Genomic DNA, 11,235 nt, shown 5'->3' on the forward strand with positions numbered 1-11,235 from the left:
AAAAAATACATTAAATTATTCCTTTTAAACAATACAATTCATCTGTTTTGTTATTTCAAGAATTACTTCCTGTTCCTGCAAAACATAGCCTGAACCGATGGAACAAACGTGTGTCGCAATGATTAAATGAGTAACTTGAGCAAGTTATATCTCGCAAACGAGCTTGGTGACCTTTTTTTTTTTTTTAATTGCACATTTCGAGTCATCATAATGTAGGGAACAATCGAGAAAAATTTAAAGAAAATCTTACGAAAACTTCTATTACTAAGGAATCACCTTAACACGCCCTCAATACTACATAGTATATCGCAAAGAAAAATCCATGAACGATATGTTAGTCAGAACAAAACAGACAACCATTTGCGAACAGCAGGAGCAGCGTAGGCCCATCAACACTTTTCCAACATGCCAATCTGTCGGCGGAGTAGAATAGGGAACAGAACTTGCACTGTGGTACTATTTACTTCCAACATCGAACCTTTTTTTGTATTTTCACCGCAGAGCAACGGCCAGTATCGATGCTCGGATCAAGCGCGTGGTCACTTCCACTGTTTACACGACCTGTCACAGCCCTTCACTCGGTTGAAAAGGTCGTCACGTTTGCCTGTCAATTTCAACCGCCTACACTTTAAACACCGTTCTAGCTGCTCAATTCTGTATTGTTCTGGTTCCCTCTCGAGAACAGAACCAAGAACACGGTCGACGTCGCTTAAAACCAAAATGATTGAAGTGAATATATTATGCCTCATTTCCCTTGTGTCTCTTAGGGCCAATTTACATGGTACGATTTTTGTCGCATGCGGCAAGCTCACGACAGGCCTACGACATGACTTACGATTGTCGCAGCGTTTTAAAACATGTTTTAAAATGCTACGACATTTTTTCTGACGTACACAACAATCGTAAATCATGTGGTGGGCCTGTCGTAAGCCGTTGTCGCATGCGACAAAAATCGTACCGTGTAAATCGGCCCTTACAGACTCAACTTTGTTTGTCTGAGTCACTTGGAGGTCTATAATTTCATGACGTCATTAGTGCAAAGCGCTATTAGTGCAACTAACAGATATTGACAGTTATTTACCGATCGTAAGTTTAATAATTATTGACAAGGGCCCGGTTGTTCAAAAGCCGATTAACGCTAATCCCAGATTAAAAATTAACCAAGGAGTTTATTTCTCTACAACTAAACGCTTTTCAACGCTGATATTCGGCAAAAGTTTACGTAAGAAGAAGTCAATGTTGAAAAACAAAAATAAGCAAAAGAAACTTTCACCAAAAAGTTGAAAACACGAAATAAAAGTTTAAGGTAATTCTGGATTAAGCTAATCGGCTTTCGAACAACCGGGCCCTGGAAAATTGAATAGTTTAATCGACCCGGATAACTCGAAATCCTGCTAACTCGAACAGCTATTCGTTTCCCTTCAGAGTTTGAGTTACCGGGGTTCTACTTTAGTATTTTCGGTTGTTAGGCCAATCGCACGTGCTTTCGGGACAAACCCTCAAGGAAGCCTGGGTCCTCCATAAATTACTATAAATCAGACTCTCAGAAATGCTGTTGCACTCTTGAGTTTATAGTAATAAAAGGCAACTTTAAATTATCGCGTGAAGGAGATGCCAACAGCTCGATAAGTCCGTTTAGTAAGCAAAATAAGGCGATGTGACTTCTTGTTAGTTTGAAGGATTTATTGCGCGTGATTGTCTCGTGTTTCTTCAATCCATGGCTTCCTGAGATACCGGAGTCCAAAGATAAAAAAAAAGGATATATTGCGCGTGATTGTCTTGTGTTTCTTTAGCCCATGGTTTCCCGAGATACTAAAAAAAAGCTAAAAAAGGGGAAAAGAAGCCAACAAATCTACAATTTTATAGCGTCAAAATACCGAGCGTCAAATGGTTAACAACCGAAAGAAACGTCCGGACTCCGGCCTCAAACGGAATCCCTGAGTTATGCAAGGAATAGCAAGGAAAGGGTGTCCGGGTCTCTCTTTGTCATCTCACAAGCACTTATTTATGGTCAGGCTCCAATTCAGTCGTCTCAAGCAAAACAAAGCCTTTTCCGTGGCATTTTCAACTGTAATTTCATCCTCAGTGGATTTTGCAATTTAAGTTTGCCCAGTGTCCTACATGCTGTTGGACTAAATGCATTAATTTGTAACTGTGATTACCGTAAAATTAACTTTTAGGACGGTACTGCGTAAGCACTAAGGCAATTGAAAATTTTATTGAGAACTGGATGACGTTATGTTATTCTGTAAATAAATTCGATAGATGTCTGTGCCGCGTCCCTTGCTGTTTTTTTGTAGTCTCGCTGTCCGAAGTATCTTCGTGCCACTTGTGTCTAATCCATAGCTGAATCCACCGCCACCATCCAGCTTGATTTCATGCATCGAGTCCTTTCACGAGAACAAATGCACCCAACGAATTGACCTGCTCCCAACTGACTGAGTGGCTTGATAGCTCAGTTGGCTCGAATCCCATTGAAATCATCTAAATGTTTCCGTTGTCTATAGAGACACTTGCTTAAATTGTTCAGATTTCCATTCTACAGTAATTATTGATTCAGTTGGTTGATTTTAGGCTTGGCTAAATCTGCTTATTATTCTTGTTAATTATTTCCTGAGCCCAAATCCAAATTGGTTGATTTAATTCTGCTGATTTTCCTATCTTCTTTTAACCTTAGGTTCCTGTATTAACGTTCAAGGGGGTGTGGCCGGTGGAGGAGCCATCGAATTTGTGTCAGAGAAGAAATCGATCAGCATAAGTATGAACCGGTTGTCAAATAAGTTATAAGTTGTATGAGTAGTAGAAAAGTCCCTATTTTCAATCGATATTTGCATACGTACTGTTACATTTATCCTTAACTTTTCAGATGTTTATACCGCGAACCGGTGGCTCAGTTGGTTAAGCACCCGGCTGCCATGCGGGAGGTCGTGAGTTCGACTCCGGCCGGACCAACACTCAGGGTCTTAAAATAACTGAGAAGAAAGTGCTGCCTTTGTAATAACATCCGCAAATGGTTAGACTTTCAAATCTTCTCGGATAAGGACGATAAGCCGGAGGTCCCGTCTCAAAAATAACTTCCATGTTCATTATTTCCCTGTGGGACGTTAAAGAACCCACACACTATTCGAGAAGAGTAGGGGATAAAGTTCCCGGTGTTGTGGCTGTCTTTTGTGTGTATATGGGTGGGTGGGTATAGCAGGTCCACATCAGCTGAATAGCTGTCAAAACTTCAACCTGCTTAAACAAATAAATAGCTCCATTGCTTCGAATTCAATTAACCATGCGTGCTGCAAAATAAGAAGTAGAGGCACAACGCGCGTGACGGAAGAACAACTAGACAAAAGCCGACAACCATTTTGCTCTAATCTCCGCAATTCGCAAACCAAAAATAAATTGAGAATATTGGTTTAATAGTCGGTAAGCGACTCAACATACATTCAAATGGTATTACAATAACAGCAACTAGTATTCCTACTGAGAAGACTGAATAGCTGTTGCCGGTAAAATCCATTCTCAGGTTGAATCCGTTTTTACTCAGGTTAAATTGGTGATCCTCATTTTACCTGGGTTGTTGAATACGCACTTGGATAAATTGAAGAAACATTTTTTAAGAGCCTAAATTAAGCCTAGAGGAAAATTAGGGTCAGGTTGGGATTAGTTTTGATTATTATATAAAATTAGGGATATCAATTGACTCATTATACCAAAGTAAATAATAAAAGAAATGTTTGGAGCATGTTCGTTATTGTAGTGTAGTATATATATCTGTAGGGTGCGAGGCTGAATGGATTTGTGTATGTATACAGAAACCGATAATATGATACGAAACATTATTAAGATGTGTTGAGACGTGTAAGATAGCGCTTGAGGGAAGGTATAAGTATTTTCAGTCCCTTTTGGGGGGTTGATTGTTGCTTTAAAATTGTTGAGGTAGAGTGCATGTTCATCTTAGACAAAATGAGGATCACCAATTTAACCTAAGTAAAAACGGATTCAACCTGAAAACAGATTTTACCGACAACACAGCAACATCATACATTACGTTTTATGCATCGGTAACAACGCAATTCCAGAGAGGTGCCCGCAGGGAGACCAGAAAAAAACCCATCGTAGGAGGAAATCAGGACTGGGCCAAGGCACGTTCTCTTCTGCCCAAGCGAAAGAAGAAAGACAATTAAATATCCAAAAAATGTGAACCTTCATACGGGGAAACTAGCATATGCTGAGAAAGAATAGAAACATCCGAAATACTCATTCTTAATATTTCGTCCGCGAGAAGAAAAACCAGCATGACCTACTAACAATAAAAAAAGAAATCGAATAACTAAGAGACTGCCATTCAACATACATTAAGTAGCAACGTCCTGAACTAGGTCTAAGACAATGGTCCCTTTGCATTGACGGGCTTAGCCAAACTGCGCCTAGCTCCTTCCAGCGAAGACTGTTGACGGAAGTGATACTGCAAACCTCACCCTCTAAACTGGAAACGTCAAGACAATTCTCCTTAGCAGTGTTCGTTAGGTCAGTCAAGAACAGCGCTGCATGGAGCGGCTCAGCGGGGATTACTGGAATGCCAAATTTGAAGACAGCGCAAGTACGCTGTCGCAGCCAGCCTGCGCGATGTTTGCATGGGAGACTTGGCGCCTAACTGTAGATTAACCAACTCCGGAACAAAGAGCGGTAGATAGGTGTCCTCTACAGGGCTGAGCGCTGAACTCCGAAGACTTCTGGTTGAAACTGACGAGAAATGAACAAAGATTCAAATTGTTACACACAACTAGGCACCAAACAGCGTCGAGCACTCCTTCCAAACGTGGGGAAACCCTCACCAAATGGTGTCCAAGGCACAACTGCGTGCGCATTAAAAAACTCGAAGCCCTCACAAAATGGTGCTTTTCACACTCGCGCACGGCTCGTTTGCGGACCGATTCACCAAAAGGTTGAAAAGTGCTCGATTTAACCAAAACCCCATTCCAATAATAAGGACTACGCAGCCTCATGCTCTCGACTTCCAAGCGCAAATAGAGCTAGCCTTAAGTATAGCTAAGCAGAAGGCGAACTAGTCCTGTTCCGGGACTCCCTCTTACCCCGCCCTGAAAATGGGCCTGGAAACCAGGCGGGAAAAGAGCGAGTCCTGTCCTACTTGCAGGCGCATGCTCGGAATGAGCCAATCATATTGCATTAGACGCCAGACTGGATATGTAAATAAAGGGAACCTTGAAACTCCGACAAAAAGATTGTGTATGAAAGTTACTGTGTGATTCGCAGTGTCAGGAAAGAGAACATCTAAATCATGCCTCGTCGTGAACAAACGAGGAGAAAAAAACCCCGATCGCAGTGATGTTGGAAAATTATTGCCCACTAAATGTAACGACTGAGAGAAGATCGTAATAAATCGATGCAAAGGCGGAACTGGGAAATATAGGATAGGAAATCACGAAGCGGCATAACAGCTCAGAGTCAGAATTTCGTATTATCTGCAGTACTTTACCTCTAACAATGAGTTTCAGAAGGAAAGTGCTTTTAAGTAGCAGCAATAAAAGCAAGGTGACACACGCTTTTAAGAAGCATTTTTCATTCTTCTTAATAAATATTTACGAACAAATTTGAGAGTATTTACGACATTTTTTACTTGACTGTTTTATATTGGGTATCCAAACAATTTGTCCCCGATTTTGAAAACAAATTGGTAAGCCTAAATTCCTGAAATAATCACAGTTTCAATAATTACTGTGCAACTCAAATACATGTTGACTGGATCAGTGCAATTATCACATAACTAGATTGACAAAAGTAATGAACAATAAATAAGAGTTCAAGCAGGATATTTATTAGTCTTCGTTGAGCGATTCACATCCACGACCTGCATGCAGTATATTTGTAAGTTTCAAGGAGTCTCGGGAGAGCAATTAAATCAAAATTTGATATTTTTCTGCGCCAACATCATGCAGCTGTTCAGTTGGGTTTCAGGCACGAAATTCCATACTTTCATATGTCATCCATCTGATTGGGACTCACGATAACAAGGTCTGATTTACAGTTAACATCGGACTCGGATCGAAGAAAATCGCAAACATATTAAAGGAACAACCATGTAGATAGTCGTATAAACATAACAACTTTCTTTAATTTTCCAGACATGTTTCGACGGTACATCCGTCATCTTCAGTGTTACATATTTTGAAATCGCCGTTGAATTTAAAGCGCGCGCGATCTTACAAACTTCGTTACATTGCGTTGTCAATATTGCGTATTAAATCAAAACAGAACAAAACAAAAATTTAAATGAGTGACGCTTAGTTCCTTACAGGGAGAGAGTCAGGTTAATGTGTTTCACCTGCTGGTTGAGATCGGGCTTCTCCCATTTTATATACATGGATTCCTTAAGCTTCACTTGGTACTTAGTGGCTGCAGAGTCCAGGATCTCGAAGCAATCCTGTGTGCAGGATGTCTTACGTTCTAATTCGCTTCGCTCAAACGAACGTAAAACATTTTACCCTTAAATTCCCGTAATACAAACAAATACCACGAGAAATATGGTAGGATGCGCAAGCGTATCCAAAACAGTTTATTATAAGATAGAAATTACAAAAAGAAATTGTTACTGCACTTTTTTTTTTTTTTTTTTTTTACAACTCTTTAGATACTACTGTATGCAGAAACTAATCTACGCTCCATAATACGTTACAAACCTAAATACTTAGTTACATGCAACCTGTTTTCAAGGCTTTCTTCAACATACATATCCTTGGCAGAATCAGATTTCCACCTACCAGGAATTTTAAGTAGTCTTTCTGGAATCGAATTCCTACTATAGCGTACGGCAGCTGTAATGCCACCGGATCTTTAACTATGAAGACCATAAACATTAGGGTTGTATAGCCCAGCTGACTTAAGGTATCCCTTAAGATATCTCTACAGGTAGTATAAGAAATCTTTCCGCTCCTCAGGGTATAGCTAGAAGTACTACGGTGAAAAACAATTGGTCTAAATAAAAGGGAGAGGACTGTTTAAGTCAATACCAGATAAATCTAAATAACGCTGTAAAACACCAACAGGACAGTACTTAGATCCAGATGCACTAATATAGACGAAATTCCCTTCCCTATAAACATCTGTCTTACTACGAGGCACAAAAATTCTTATATAATCGCTGTGAAATTCGATATGCTCCGGAACGATATTGCATAATTCGTCATAACGAAAAAACCCTGCGAAGGCTAAAGAGCACAACGCAGCAATACGGAGATTCTTTAAATTAGCATCTTTCCTGTTATGAATATCTAAAATACGCCTTATAATTTCTGTGGAAATAGGCTTCTTTTTCATAACTGGCTATGACTTCTGGCGTTTAGCGGATTCGACGACATTTCTGCAAAATTCGCTATCTAAAGGATTACGATCCAAACTAGGGACAAAAGAATGTAACCATTTAAGGGCCACATGGGCTAAAATTACTGAGGAGCTAGAAGCGGAAGACTGCTGAACTTCAAACAAATATAGAGAAACAACACTAAGAGGAAAAGGTAACTGCATGTTGAACTGTCTACTTTTAGACCAGTCCAAGGACTTTCTGATAACACGAACGTAAGCTTTAGTGGTCGAATCCGACCTGGACTTCAACATAACATTTAGCACTTCATAAACGTTGATTGAAGAAAACTGTTGAAAGCCTTTCCAAGAATTACTTGATAGCATAATCTGTAAAGACAAGAACAAAACATACATACTAGAAGAACAAAAGAAAGACAGAACATCCTTTAATAACCGTACAAAAATCAGTCATTGATGAGGCCAGTGCCACGTAAGACGTTAAATGATCGTATGGGCCAGTGCCCCGTAGATCAACAACCATTGATGAGGCCAGTGCCACGTAAGACGTTGAATGATCGTATGGGCCAGTGCCGCGTAGATCAACAACCATTGATTAGGCCAGTGCCACATAAATCAACTATACTCCTATTAGGACAGCACCATATGAAATGACAGACCAAACATTAGGCCAGTGCCTTACAAATAAACGGCATACTGCCTTGGCCAGCGCCAACAACTGAAAAAACAAAGGCTAGTAGACACACCGTCCAATAAATTAATCAGTAAATTTTAGTCTAACGGCCTTCTGAGATTTAAGATAATGTAATACGCGTGGGATGATACCAACTGGATGGACTACTAAGCAATTTTCCCCTCCAAGAGACTGAAAGAAAAATCAACACCCGAGGAATTGGGATTCCAAAACCTCGAGAAATACCTGGGGATCTTGCGGTTATAATAATTTGCAAAGCAATCTACACTATGCGGACCCCACAAGCCATCGAGAAAAAGAAAAAGTTCTTCAGTAATTTGCCAATCATCAGTATCAATTAAACGACTTATATAAACAGCTTGTTGATTCGAAGTGCGAGGGATCCACTGTACATCTAAATGAATTCCCGATCGGATACAAATATCAAATCCCTCTGGCCATTTGTGCAAACCTAATTTCATGCTGCCCACTTCAACAATCTGAGCAGCTACTTGGCTATCCATAAACCACTTAACATGTGATCCAACACTGAGGCAAATGATTGCAAAGAAACTCAATAACAGACAGTTCTCTCCACATTGAACTTTGACCTCTCTCGTTCTCCGACCACGTTTTGTGGCACACAAAATCATTGTTAAAATCAGTAATTGCTCCACCTCCGGTGGAACTGGCGTCAGAATGCACAAATGTACTTACTACCTTACTCACAAAGCAATACCTAGTGTTGATATTAACCATACTTTCCTTCCAAAAATACAGTTCTTCCTTGCAGTAATCGTCAAGAAGGGATATAGAATCCCAATTATCCCTGCACGCGGTGGACAAGACACAATGTCTGGTCATTATCCTGCCAATGTTACCAACTACAGGACAGGTAGAGATAACTTGACCTGTGAAGGAAGACAACTCTCTCGCAGTAACTTTGAAATCGGCTTCAATAATATGATCAATTGAGTTAATGATCTTAACAATTCTCCTTTCCACAATTTAAAAGTACCTAATGCAGCATTCCAGGTAATACCCAGCCAGTCCAATACTTGGGTGGGTTCCCATACCGATTTATCTTCATTGACAACAAAACCTGCGTTGCACAAATCCGCCCTTACAGCCCGGGCCTTAATGAGACAACTTTCTCTATCCTGAACAATCGCCCAACCATCATCCAAGAAGATGGCTTTACAAAGACCCTGTACTCTCCAATAACTTCAAAACCTTAGTAAAAACCCAAGGGGCAGAGGACAGACCGAACGGGAGCACAGAAAAAACATAAAATATTTCCTTAATGGAATCGGGCGTACGCCATGAAAACCCCAGAAAAGTTTGGTGCTCTTGTGCAATGTCTACATGATGGTAACCACTTTTTAAATCGAAGGAAAACATGAACCCATCCTTCACAAAATAAGACATAGCAATTTTCCAGTCCTCTTACTTAACACTTTGCTTAATTAATGACTTGTTGACATGACGCAAATCGAGAATAAGCTCTTCTTACCGCATGGTTGTTCAGAAACTGACAAAGGATTTACAACAAAAGGCTGCTCATTAACCAAACACACCCGGTCTGAATTAAGGAGCTCAAGAACAGCTTGATCCACAAAAACAGCATAAATACAAGACGACTTATTATTTTTCTGTTTTACGGCCAACGGAAAACTAATGAATGGCAGTCTGTAGCCATTTTCAATAATAGACAAAATGAAATCCGGAGCACCTATAGATCTGCAGAAAACTAAATTATTCTTCAGATTACCCTTAACACGTAATGAATGTCAGCTTTCAAGTTCGTAATCCTGTGTAAACTGATGTACCTGCGCCAAGGCATCATCATTGCTTTTGTTGAGCTGATTGGCCTGAGGTTGGCTTGTTGTAGGAGATTCCAGGGAAAGAATTGTAGCTAAGGGGCTGGTAACTTCCCGGCCAGAACAAGGATTGGCAGTCCTTAGCCCAGTGCCCAAATTTGCCGCATTTGAAACAGCAGAAGAAGTCGCCAAAAGCGTCTCTACGGCCTGAAAGATAAAGGCAATGACGAAACCTGTAGTAAACGGGAGGTGGGGGGGGGGGGAAGGGGGGGAAGGCTTAAAGCAGAAAGATGAATAAACTGTATGGAACCGCAAGCGTGAATGGTACTCAAGAGACAGCGGAGGGTATAAATACTAATAACTGGCCAATCCCTGACAAACATGAAAAACAGAATGCACAATAGTGGGTGCGGCAGGTGTGAAATGAAAACACCGCAACTAATTACTTGGAATACCAGCGGAAAATATATTTACGTTCTAATTCGCTTCGCTCAAACGAACGTAAAACATTTTACCCTTAAATTCCCGTAATACAAACAAATACCACGAGAAATATGGTAGGATGCGCAAGCGTATCCAAAACACCCATGAACATACAAAGTATAGAGGAGACTCTTTATCTTATACCACGAAAAAGTTGATTATCAGTGCCCAAAGCAATTCTTGGTTTCTTTCCACGGTCACTGGAGAGTTGTTCTTTTTGGCGTCTCTTGCGACTCGCAGCTTCCCTTGCCTTCTTAAGACGTTTTTCATCTTCGGAGCCGGATGCAAGTTCGTCTGACTCGTACTCGGCTACGACCTGCCAGCCGTCCATGCTTTTATCAGCGATTTTTATCAGCTTCTGCCGCTTTCGAATACGTTGCCTGTCTTCTTGGGAAAGCTTCTTGATTTGCGACAACTTTGGCTCGATGCTTTCACTCTCGGTTTCAATACTTTCCAAAATGGTATCCAGCTCGGCATTAAGCTCAAATTGTTTCTGGTTTCCTTTGAACTTTAGCTGCACAACTTCTTCATCTAACTTACTTCTATGCTCGATTTGCTTTCCTTTGTCTTCTAATTTTTTCTCAAGAAAATCTTTGAACATGGAAAAGACTTGATCAACGGCTGCTGAGTTGCCTCCACTGTCACCCGAAGACGTTTGGAATACTTCAGCCGAAACGGACGAACCTTCGCTCTGTATCTGGTCGTTGGGCATCACACGAATAGATGGGCTTAAAGCAGAAAGATGAATAAACTGTATGGAACCGCAAGCGTGAATGGTACTCAAGAGACAGCGGAGGGTATAAATACTAATAACTGGCCAATCCCTGACAAACATGAAAAACAGAATGCACAATAGTGGGTGCGGCAGGTGTGAAATGAAAACACCGCAACTAATTACTTGGAATACCAGCGGAAAATATATTTACA

General features: G+C 40.6%; 1 long non-coding RNA gene across 1 annotated transcript; it reads right to left on the reverse strand.

The window, feature by feature from the left end:
* Positions 1-6,535: 6,535 nt before the first annotated feature.
* On the reverse strand, positions 6,536-9,970 carry LOC138036190 (uncharacterized). Its single transcript, XR_011129814.1, has 2 exons — positions 8,745-9,970; positions 6,536-7,701 (listed from the first exon to the last, which is right to left on the reverse strand). It is a non-coding gene; the product is annotated as an uncharacterized lncRNA (long non-coding RNA).
* Positions 9,971-11,235: the final 1,265 nt, after the last annotated feature.

This window comes from Montipora capricornis, unplaced genomic scaffold, assembly GCF_036669925.1.
Source record: "Montipora capricornis isolate CH-2021 unplaced genomic scaffold, ASM3666992v2 scaffold_466, whole genome shotgun sequence".
Classification (NCBI taxonomy): Eukaryota; Metazoa; Cnidaria; class Anthozoa; order Scleractinia; family Acroporidae; genus Montipora; species Montipora capricornis.